Source organism: Melospiza melodia, unplaced genomic scaffold (genome assembly GCF_035770615.1).
Source record: "Melospiza melodia melodia isolate bMelMel2 unplaced genomic scaffold, bMelMel2.pri scaffold_46, whole genome shotgun sequence".
Lineage (NCBI taxonomy): Eukaryota > Metazoa > Chordata > Aves > Passeriformes > Passerellidae > Melospiza > Melospiza melodia.
The window spans coordinates 3,722,164-3,731,422 of NW_026948783.1; the positions used below are offsets into that span (position 1 = coordinate 3,722,164).

The 9,259-nt window shown below is 49.1% G+C and overlaps 1 long non-coding RNA gene across 1 annotated transcript; it reads right to left on the reverse strand.

Moving 5' to 3' along the window:
- Window positions 1-1,515: 1,515 nt before the first annotated feature.
- Window positions 1,516-3,639, reverse strand: LOC134434697 (uncharacterized). Its single transcript, XR_010031911.1, has 3 exons — window positions 3,560-3,639; window positions 2,962-3,158; window positions 1,516-1,620 (listed from the first exon to the last, which is right to left on the reverse strand). It is a non-coding gene; the product is annotated as an uncharacterized LOC134434697 (long non-coding RNA).
- Window positions 3,640-9,259: the final 5,620 nt, after the last annotated feature.

The window sequence follows — 9,259 nt, forward strand, 5'->3', positions numbered from 1 at the left end:
GGTTAGGTTTTAGGTTTAGAGTTTAGGGTTAGGGTTATTCGTCTTCTTCACTGAGTTGATGATTTGTGCCAGGATGAATGGTGGCTTGGCTGAAGTTACAAATGGATGCTGTGCACCAGAAAAAAAAACAAAAAACAAAGAACAGTGAACCATTACTTTCCAAGCTCATTGCTTCAGGGTCTCAATCAGGATACATCAAGTTCCTGGAAAGACCCAGAAAGAAGAGCAATGGGACCATCTGCTCCCCAGTCATCTCCAATGTGCAAGACCTTGCCATCACAGGCAAACCTGGCCCAGAATCCCACTCATCTGTTTATTGTGATGTCTTCATCATGCTGGGATTTTTGCCCTGCCAGCGCTCTAGAAATGGTGCTTTCTGTCCCGGGGTTTTCTTCCTTTCAGGAAACTCCAATGACTCACATAGGTCCCTGCCTTTGAAAGACAGGCACTGTGCTGATTGCCACAGGGACAGAAAGCAGTGTCTGCCTTTCCATGCCCTGCCCCTCGTGTGCTGGATGGCACCTTCCTTCCCAGCAGGGCCAGCCCAGTGGCACTGGGCCCTGAAGTTCCCTCTCTGCCACACAGCCTGGCAGTAACCCTGGCACAGTTCCCGTCTGCTTGAGCGTGCCAGGCAGCAGATGGGGCTGGGACAAGTCCCTCCCAGCTGTCCCTGTTTGCATGGCAGAAACCTCTGAGGGTGGGCTGGGGGGCACCAACCAGGGCCCCTCAGAGGCTCACAGTGAGCCCCCCACAGCCCCTCCTGCCCACAGCCAAATCTCTGACCCCTAGGCTGGGACTGGCTTCCTTGGGTTCCTCCACCACCATTTCATGTCTCTGTACCCTGCATTGCTCTACTTCAATTTTTTTGCCATTAGTTAAAACTGAACACTCCACCAAATCACAAAAGAGGGCAACAGACACAGTCAGAGGACAGAGCACCTCTCCTCACAGGAAATGCAGAGGGAGCTGGAGTTATTCAGTTTTGTGAAGGACAGGCCCCAGGGAGACTTTATTGCCACTTTCCAAGACTTCAGAGTGGCTTTGAAGAAAGTGCGGGACATCTTTTTTAACAGGGCCAGTTACAATAGGATATGGACAAATATTTTTAAACACTAAGGGCATCTAATCAGAGTAGGTCTAAGGAAGAACTTGTGTACTCAGAGCATGGTGCCACACTGGCACAGCTTGCCCCAAGAGCTTGTAGGTGTCCCATCCCTGCAACCATTCCGGCTCCGGTGGCAACGGGCTCTGAGCAACCTGATCTCTTTAAAGATGTCCCTGCACATTGCAGGACACTTGCACCAGAGGACATTTACAGGGCCCTGCCAGCCCAGCCCAGTCTAGGATTCCTCACCATTTTCATTTGAAGAGCAGCAAGAGTGGAGGTGAGGAGGAAGGGGGCTCATCTGCTGCCTTGGGCTTGAGTGGAGGAGAAGCCCATCCCTCAGAGCCTGTTTCACCTGCAGCCCCTTCACATTTTACCTGCAGGAGCTCCTTGGCAGACCAGCACCGCGCCTCGTCTCTCTGCAGGCAGCAGCTCAGGAAGTCACGCAGCAAAGCCGAGAGGAGCTTGGGCTGCCGCAGCTGTGGAGTCCCTACTGTGGCTATCAGGTATGTAGCCTGGAGAGAAAGGAGACACCAGGCTCCACCTCCTGCTTTCACATCTCTAAGGCTCTCCCAGATCCCTTTGTTTAACCTCTGTTCTTCAGTGGCAGTTTCTGCCCTGGCACAGAGCACAGACCCAGAGATGACTTTCCTTTACCAACCAAAAACCCAAATCCCGATGCAGCCACAGCTTTTCCACCATCCTGCAGATCTTGCCTTTGCAGCTGATTTCATTGCCTGACCTAGTTAGTGGGAACTACATCAGCAAAAGGACATTTGCTTCTCTGAGGATTCATGCCAGCTTGAGATGGTTTTTGAAAGAGGGACTTTGCTATACTAACTAATTTCAAGGGTTAGTACATGAAAGGCATCTCTGCAGTGCCTGTTGGTCCTTTAAGCGCATGTGCCCTAGAACAAAACTCATCAAGCTTTTTGTGCTGTTCTTGAAAACAATGGGAATTGAAAGAAAAGAAAGGAAATCCATCAGTTAATACCCAGGTAGGGAAACAAACATTGACAATCTCCTCTTCAACACAGACACATTAAGATGCCTGCACAAATGTATTGGGATGAAAATGCCTGCTTGGGCACACAGGAGCCACTTGCAGCTCTGTCTCTCAGCAGTCTGAAAATTTCAGCTTCCCATTTTTGCAGCCAAAGAAAAATTGTCTAAGTCAGAAGAAGGAGAGGTTCCATCCCTATGGACACCCTCTAGTCATTTGGCTGCTCGAGTCAATGCATTAATGGTAGGCCCATGCCAGAAAGTGCCAGGAAACAAACAGGAGGTTTTGGCAGGCTCTCCACATCACCAGGCTCTGCCTTGGTGACGTGCAGAATGTTGCTTGGGCTAGGAGAGAAACACGGTCACTGAGTGTTTCAGCAGCACTGCACAAGAAGCCGAAGAGACTCTGTGCATTACACCCTCATGCCCATGTTTTCCAGTGAGAAGAAACTGCACACAGGGTTAGGTTCCTCTCTAAAGACCACACTTTTAGAAACTTTGTTGGGTTTGGGTTTCCTTCCTTCATTTCTGGAAAGATAACAACACTTTTAAGATGCTTTTTCCCTGTTATTAAGGCCATCTACACAGACAAAAGCACTGGAACCACTTAATCCAAAGGAAAGTGTTGAGTGAGAATGGAGTTTGTTTGGAGTTTGTTTGCATGTGGTAAGGCTTGAGTTCCCCCACTGATGCAACCAAAAGTACAGCAGATGCTGATGTGTTGCAGGGACATTTGTAGGAGGGGACCTTGGTGGAAGTAGTTCCAGCAGATGGCAATGGGATTTTGTCCAGTGGCACACAGGACATGGGACAGGTGAGAAAGACAGTGGGATCAGTGAGTATTTGCTCCTTACCGTGCCAGAACTTTCGCCCAAGTAAGGAGGTTCTTGTTCTATCATTTCAATTCCCACAATTCCAAAAGACCATATGTCCACTTTGGGGCCATATGGTTGACCTGTCACCACTTCAGGCGCCATCCACCAAGGAGTCCCGGTTACCGAGCACCGTCTGCTCTGCTCAGGGCTGAGCTGAGTAGCGAGGCCAAAATCAGCTGAGGAGAAAACAAAATACTGGTTTTATCTGAATTCTGTGCAATTAGGAAAGCAAGCAAAAGAATTCCCCAGTAGAAGTTTGAAATTGCACTGTTGAATCTCCTGGCATTGGCGACTTTAAAAATCCCCCCATGTTTTACACTGCCTCTAGCAGTGGCTTTTGTTCCTTGGAAACTTTAGACTTGTAACTCCCTCCCTCTGGAAGGGACCCACACAGAGCAAGGCCACTCTTGACTGCTTGTGGCTCCTTCTACCTCTGTGCACGTTGCAACTGTGCCCTCAGCTCGCAGCAGGGGCCCCTGCACTGCCACCAGCACCATTTTTGGGGAGCTGGCAGTCACACCAAGCAGCCCCACACCCACATCCCTGGAAAGCTGCACCTCACCAAGAATATACTGACCCAGTTTGACAGAACCATCCGTTCTGAGAAGGATGTTGTCACTCTTCACGTCTCGATGGATCACATCGTTTGCATGAAGAAAATCCAGTCCTTGCAGGCACTGAGCGAGAAAACAGAAACAGAAGGGCAAAAATGAGTGATGTGATTTCATCACACAAGAAAGGAAACAAAGAATCGAAAAGATTCCCTCTCCAGGGGAATGGGAAGTAATGGCAGAACAGTCATGGCCACTGAGAGGAAGAGCTTGCTGCTCCAACACTTGCAGAGCAGGACCTTTCTGAGGAAAGTCACGTCAGCTTTTGAAAGAGCAACAGCACCTGCTGTTGTAGGCTGTCCCCTGCCAACCAGCCAGGATGATTCCTGCTGCAGCGCATGTGCTCAGAAGCAAAGAGCATTCTGGCTGCGCTCCTATCCTTTTTAGCTGAGCACTGAGAGAAACGAGTCTCTCTCTTCTTTCTTTGCTGTTTGTTTCAAATCCTGCCACCAGCACCTTTGCTTTTACAGGCAAGGAATGCAGTGAAGACAGACTCCAGGCAAACATTTAGAGAGGCAAGGTGGAGAATAGCAACTACAAATACAAGAGACAGAGCGAGAATACAACAGCAGGAGATAAGAGTACTGGCACTGAGTACAGGGAGTGCAGGGGCACTGGCAGGCCTTTCCCTTGAGATGCTTTTACTTGCCCATAGCATACCAGCAACACAGAAACAAAGCTCGGCACAGGAAACCTCTCCTGTTCTGAGCCCCTGTTTCCCAGACAATCCTGCCCAAGCCCATGGAAACACAGATGGGATTGCTGACCTCCCGACTGATGGCTGCCATCTCATCTTCAGACAGGCAGGTCTGGCTGACGATGTCGCTCAGGACACCTCCATCCATGTACTCTATAACCAGCAAGAGTTCCTCGCCCAGAAGGTAGCTGAAAGAAGGAAACAAGGGGGTAGAGATGAACATGCATGGCTACGTTGATTTTTTGCTTCCAGGTTTCTTATTTCCAGATGCCTTTGTGACAAGGGCAGAATCAAAGGAATAGACATTCCCTCTTGGCTGTGCATTATTTGCAATCTGTGCAGTCTCATAGAGAAAGACACATCTGTGAAAAAGGAGATATCTTAGATGGGCAGCAAATGAAAAGTGCAGTTTAGAAACAGCCCAGATAAAAAACATGTCAGGCATGGTGTTTCTGGAAATAAGCACCTAGTCTTCCTGGCATGCATAGCAATGGCAAAGAGGGGCAACAATCCAAGGGAAATCCACTTTAGGATGGTTCATCTGCACTTAAGAAACTTTAAAAAAATCAATCCCACATAAATGTGGAGGCAGTGAACTTTGAGGCTATTGAGTTAGGAAGATACAGCTGATCCAGGTTTTGAATAATTTTGGAGTAATTATCAAACTAGGTGTGCCAGGGAAGACTCATGCAGACAAGATGCACTCTCTTCTCATCCATTGGAGATGAGTAGAGAAATATGAATAAATAAAAATTAACAGCTTTACTTGCTGCCACTGACCAAAGTGGGTTTTTCACCTCTCATGTTTGCTTTATGTAAACACACATCCATGGGATAAGACCATGACCTCTCACCTGTCTAAATAATTCACAACATTGGGACTCCTATACCTCTTCATGATCATTATTTCATTAAAGGTTAGCTCCTTCCTCCTCACTCCTTGAAGATTTATTTTTTTTATTGCGACCTAAAATGACATTGAAAATCAGTAACTTGAGGGGTTGGTGGCACGAGACCACAAGGCACGTGGAGCGAGTGATTTTGCAATGACACAGCTGAGCTGTGCCAAACTGCCTTGTGATTAGGCACTGCAGTAATCAGGAACTGACATTCCAACAGCCCATTTCTCTGCTCCCTTGGGAGCCAGTTACAGGACACGTGGGGCCACTGACATTTTGCCTTGACCACTTGGTAACAACGGTGTCTCAGTTATCACCCACAAACCTCTGACCGCACTCTCTGCTGCTTTGTTTGGGACTCAGAAGAAGGAATCCATGCCTTAATACTCTGTGGATACATCTTGTGATATGGGCAGGGCTTAGGGCTTTCAAGGACGCCTTGCAGATCTCTCCCTACGTGCAGTTCCCAAGTGCAGCACTGCAGGTGGCTAAGGAACTACCAGTAACTTTCAGATGGATTTGCTGGCAGCCAGAAATGAGAGTTCAGGACTCTGAAGCTGTAGCCCCAAAGAGCAGTGAGGTGCTCGCAGGCACCACCTTTGTTTTAGCAATGGAGAGCGAGTGAGCGTGTCCTTCTCTGAAAGGAACCGCTGCCCTCCGTGCCTTCCTTCCGGCAGCTGAGGAGGACAAAGTCCCAAATGTGTTCTGTGGGCTGGCACCAGTCTGTGCTTCTTGTGCCTTTTCAGCACAGCTCTGCCCAAAGCTCCAGCCACAGCTCACACCAGAGGGGAAAGCCCTCGAGTGCAGCAGAGCCTGCAGGGGCTGTTGACATTTACCTCTCCTCCTGTGGCACTGTCGAGTGCTCTATAAACATCTCCAAAAGTCCTAGAAAAAAAAAACAGAAGCAGAGAAAGGAGAAGCTGTTTAGATCTTGCAGTGAAAGCCAGCCCACACAGGAGATCTCTGCTGGAAGTGTCAAAACCTGCAGGATGCAGGAGGGCTCTGCCAGAAGGGAGATGATGCATTTTCCTCTCAAGTGCATGGGCACTGGGCCTGTTCCTGAAGCACTGGGGTCCAATTTCTAAAGGGAGTTAAGTCTTTCCTCTTGGGCTTCACTGTCTAAACAGTGTGGTTCCTATCCTGACCACAGAGTGTTTCCCTCTTCAAACCAGGGGAAAGAATTGTTCCTGGGAACTGTTATCTCACAGCTTTGATAGGGCATAGGTTGCTCTTTCAGGCAAGCAAGTTTCTTCTCTTTTCATTAGTGTGCCAGTATGATTTTGAGACACACAAAAAATGCTAAAGAAATTAACACAGAGCTGTCCCACACTTGAGAGACAAGGAGACCTTCCAGGTCCTGTTCCTTGATGCAGGCAAGACCTCGGTAGCAAGGCATCTCTGACAATGCCTTCTGAGCCCACTCACAAATTCTGAGCAGCATTGAGAGATGGGACGATCTATCCCCAGTGTGTGATCATCTTTGCAGCTGTCCTGACTTCACGCTGGATAGACATTCCACCCCAAAAACACCTGGCCCACGGTTGTGCAGGAGTAACTGCTGTTGGACTCACCCGCTGCCAATATAATTCAGATGCCTGTATTTCATCAGGGGATTTTCAGTGGTGTTCACCATTCTCCCTGAGGGAAACAAAATGCAAGATGCTGACTTTAAAGCAGAGATTCCAGCTTCCAGGAGATACAAAAGGCAGCCCCAGCGCCTGGAGCTCTGAGCCTTTTGTGGTCGGCTGGGTAGCAACAACCACAACCAGGCAGGCAGCCCTGCAGCACAGGTGGCCAGCACAGAGACTGATTTGTACAGTCTTTTGAAGAGTTCTCTTGACAGGAAACAAAGCACAGGGACATACAATCCCAGGAGAGGAGGACATCTTCCCCACCTTTCAGCAGTTTGCCAAAGGAATGCCTTCCCATTTGTAAACCAGAGCAGCTCCAGCTGTAACCGATCCTGACGGGGCTTTCAATATCAGGACCCTGACCTGTTTGTGAGCAGGCTGAGCTCAAAGATGCCCCTCTCCCAGCTAAGGAAGGCTCCAGCCTCTGCAGTCCCTCCACCCTCAGGGACAGGGCAGCGACCACAACAAGGCTGGCAAAGCCCAAGCATGAGCACTGACAGGCACTGATGGGAAGAAGCCAGAGTGAGCCTGAGCCCCAGACAAGCTGTTACCCCCATTCAGGACACAACAGGATGGGCTTTGAGATCAGCCACACCGAGGCACAGATCAGTGCCCTTTTTGTCCCAACAGGTGATGGCAGACACAGAATCCACTGGGCTCTGGTCTCAGCCCCACCAGGTCTCTTATCTGAGAGCACAGCACTGGCAGCTGTTACGGGCAAGAAGCAGATTCATTGGGTTGTGCTGCAGAATCACAAAGGACTTGATGTGTTTTCCTAGAGACTGATCTGAGCAGGGTCTGGGCCAATGGGTAGGATTCTAACAGTCATGGGAAAGAGTGGGAATCAGGTATGGAAAAGTGCCATGGATCTGAGGGATATACCATGGCTGGGCTGGAGGCTCTCTCCTGAGAAATGCCTGCAGTACAGTTTTATCTGATCACGCCACTTGGATGTGTCTCCTGGACACATCTTGATAAGCATAAAACTAGAAGATTAAATAAAGTTTGTTATCAAAGTCTCTGTTTTTCCTTTGGCGGCACATGGAAAATACCTTGTGCTCTCTATTTGTCCTGTAACCTGATGTTCTTTCAAAGTAGTTCTTATTGACAAAAAGATAGCATTCTCTTATTGACAAAAATATAGCATTCTCATGAAAATAAACTGCAGATGTAGTAGTGGTAACAGTAACAGTCATAAAAATGGCATCAGTAAAATGTGGGGTAGAAGGGCTCCTTCAGGATGGAGAAAAACACAACAAAAAACCCCCACCAAAAATGAACAACAGAAAAGCAATCCCACCCCACCCCCCCCCCCCAAAAAAAAAATCCCCAACCAAAAAGACAAAACTCCAAAGTCAGTCCATTTCTGTGAAGTTTTTTTGTTGTGATGACTGGTTGGAAGTCAGGAGTCTAAGGAGAATTTAGGAAGCTAAAAATGCTGTTCAGTTTGGCCACTAGCACACAGGACTGGCCTAGATCATTTGCTAGGTCACAGCCTTCTGCTGATCCAAGAACAATCCCTGCTTCAGCCTTTAGCAGAGAGGGAAGCTCAGGCAAAGCCAAGCCAGTCCCAGGTGCCCTCAGAGGCAGCAGGAACACCCAGAGCTCTCTCGCTGCCTCGGAGCACAGCACTGCCTCTGGGGAGTCCTAAATGGCCCTGTGACACCGAGCTCAGGAGGAGCATTTGGTACAGCTCTGCTGACACCTGCACACAACACACTGTCCCTGAGATAAGAAACACCCCAGACGTACCCAGCAGCTCCAGGTACTCCTCCTCAATCTCCTGTTCCCGGGATGTGCCCGAGCCTGAGTTCCCAGGTTTCACAGAAGGGCTTCCTCGAGGTGATGCTGCTGCAGCAGCAGGTTCAGAGCCCATGATGTGCTGGACCTGGAGCATTTCTGGTGGGCACTGTTCCTGTGCCTCACTCTTAACTTGGGGTTCTTCATTGCCACACATTCCCTGCAAGTCTTCGCAGGCTGCCCGGTGAGATGTCAACACTTGCACCTCAAGTCAAACAGAACAAAGCAGTCAGACACTACAGCTTGTCCCTGTCAGCCAGGAGTCATCGACTGTGAGGAAAGGCAAAGAACAGATTGACAGGGGATACAACAGCTTGTTTCAATCCTCCATCTGGGTCACCAAGTTCCACCTGTAAAAACACCTCAAGAAAAAGGAGAGCAGGAACAGGCCAGCAGGAATCAATTTGGATGACTGCTGGCCAAAAGGCCAAGGACAAGTTTCACTGTCCAGGGCAGATGTTGAGATTCAGCACACCGGGAAATGTCCTTCAGAGTGACTGTGATACACACACTACAGCAGCATGGCACTCAGAGGCATGGCCCCACTCCCTGCTGCTCTGCACTGGAAAGGCAAGAAGGGCAGAAACCACCAGATTGGGGACTGCAGTGGCTGCATCCCTCTTTCACTCACTTGGTTTT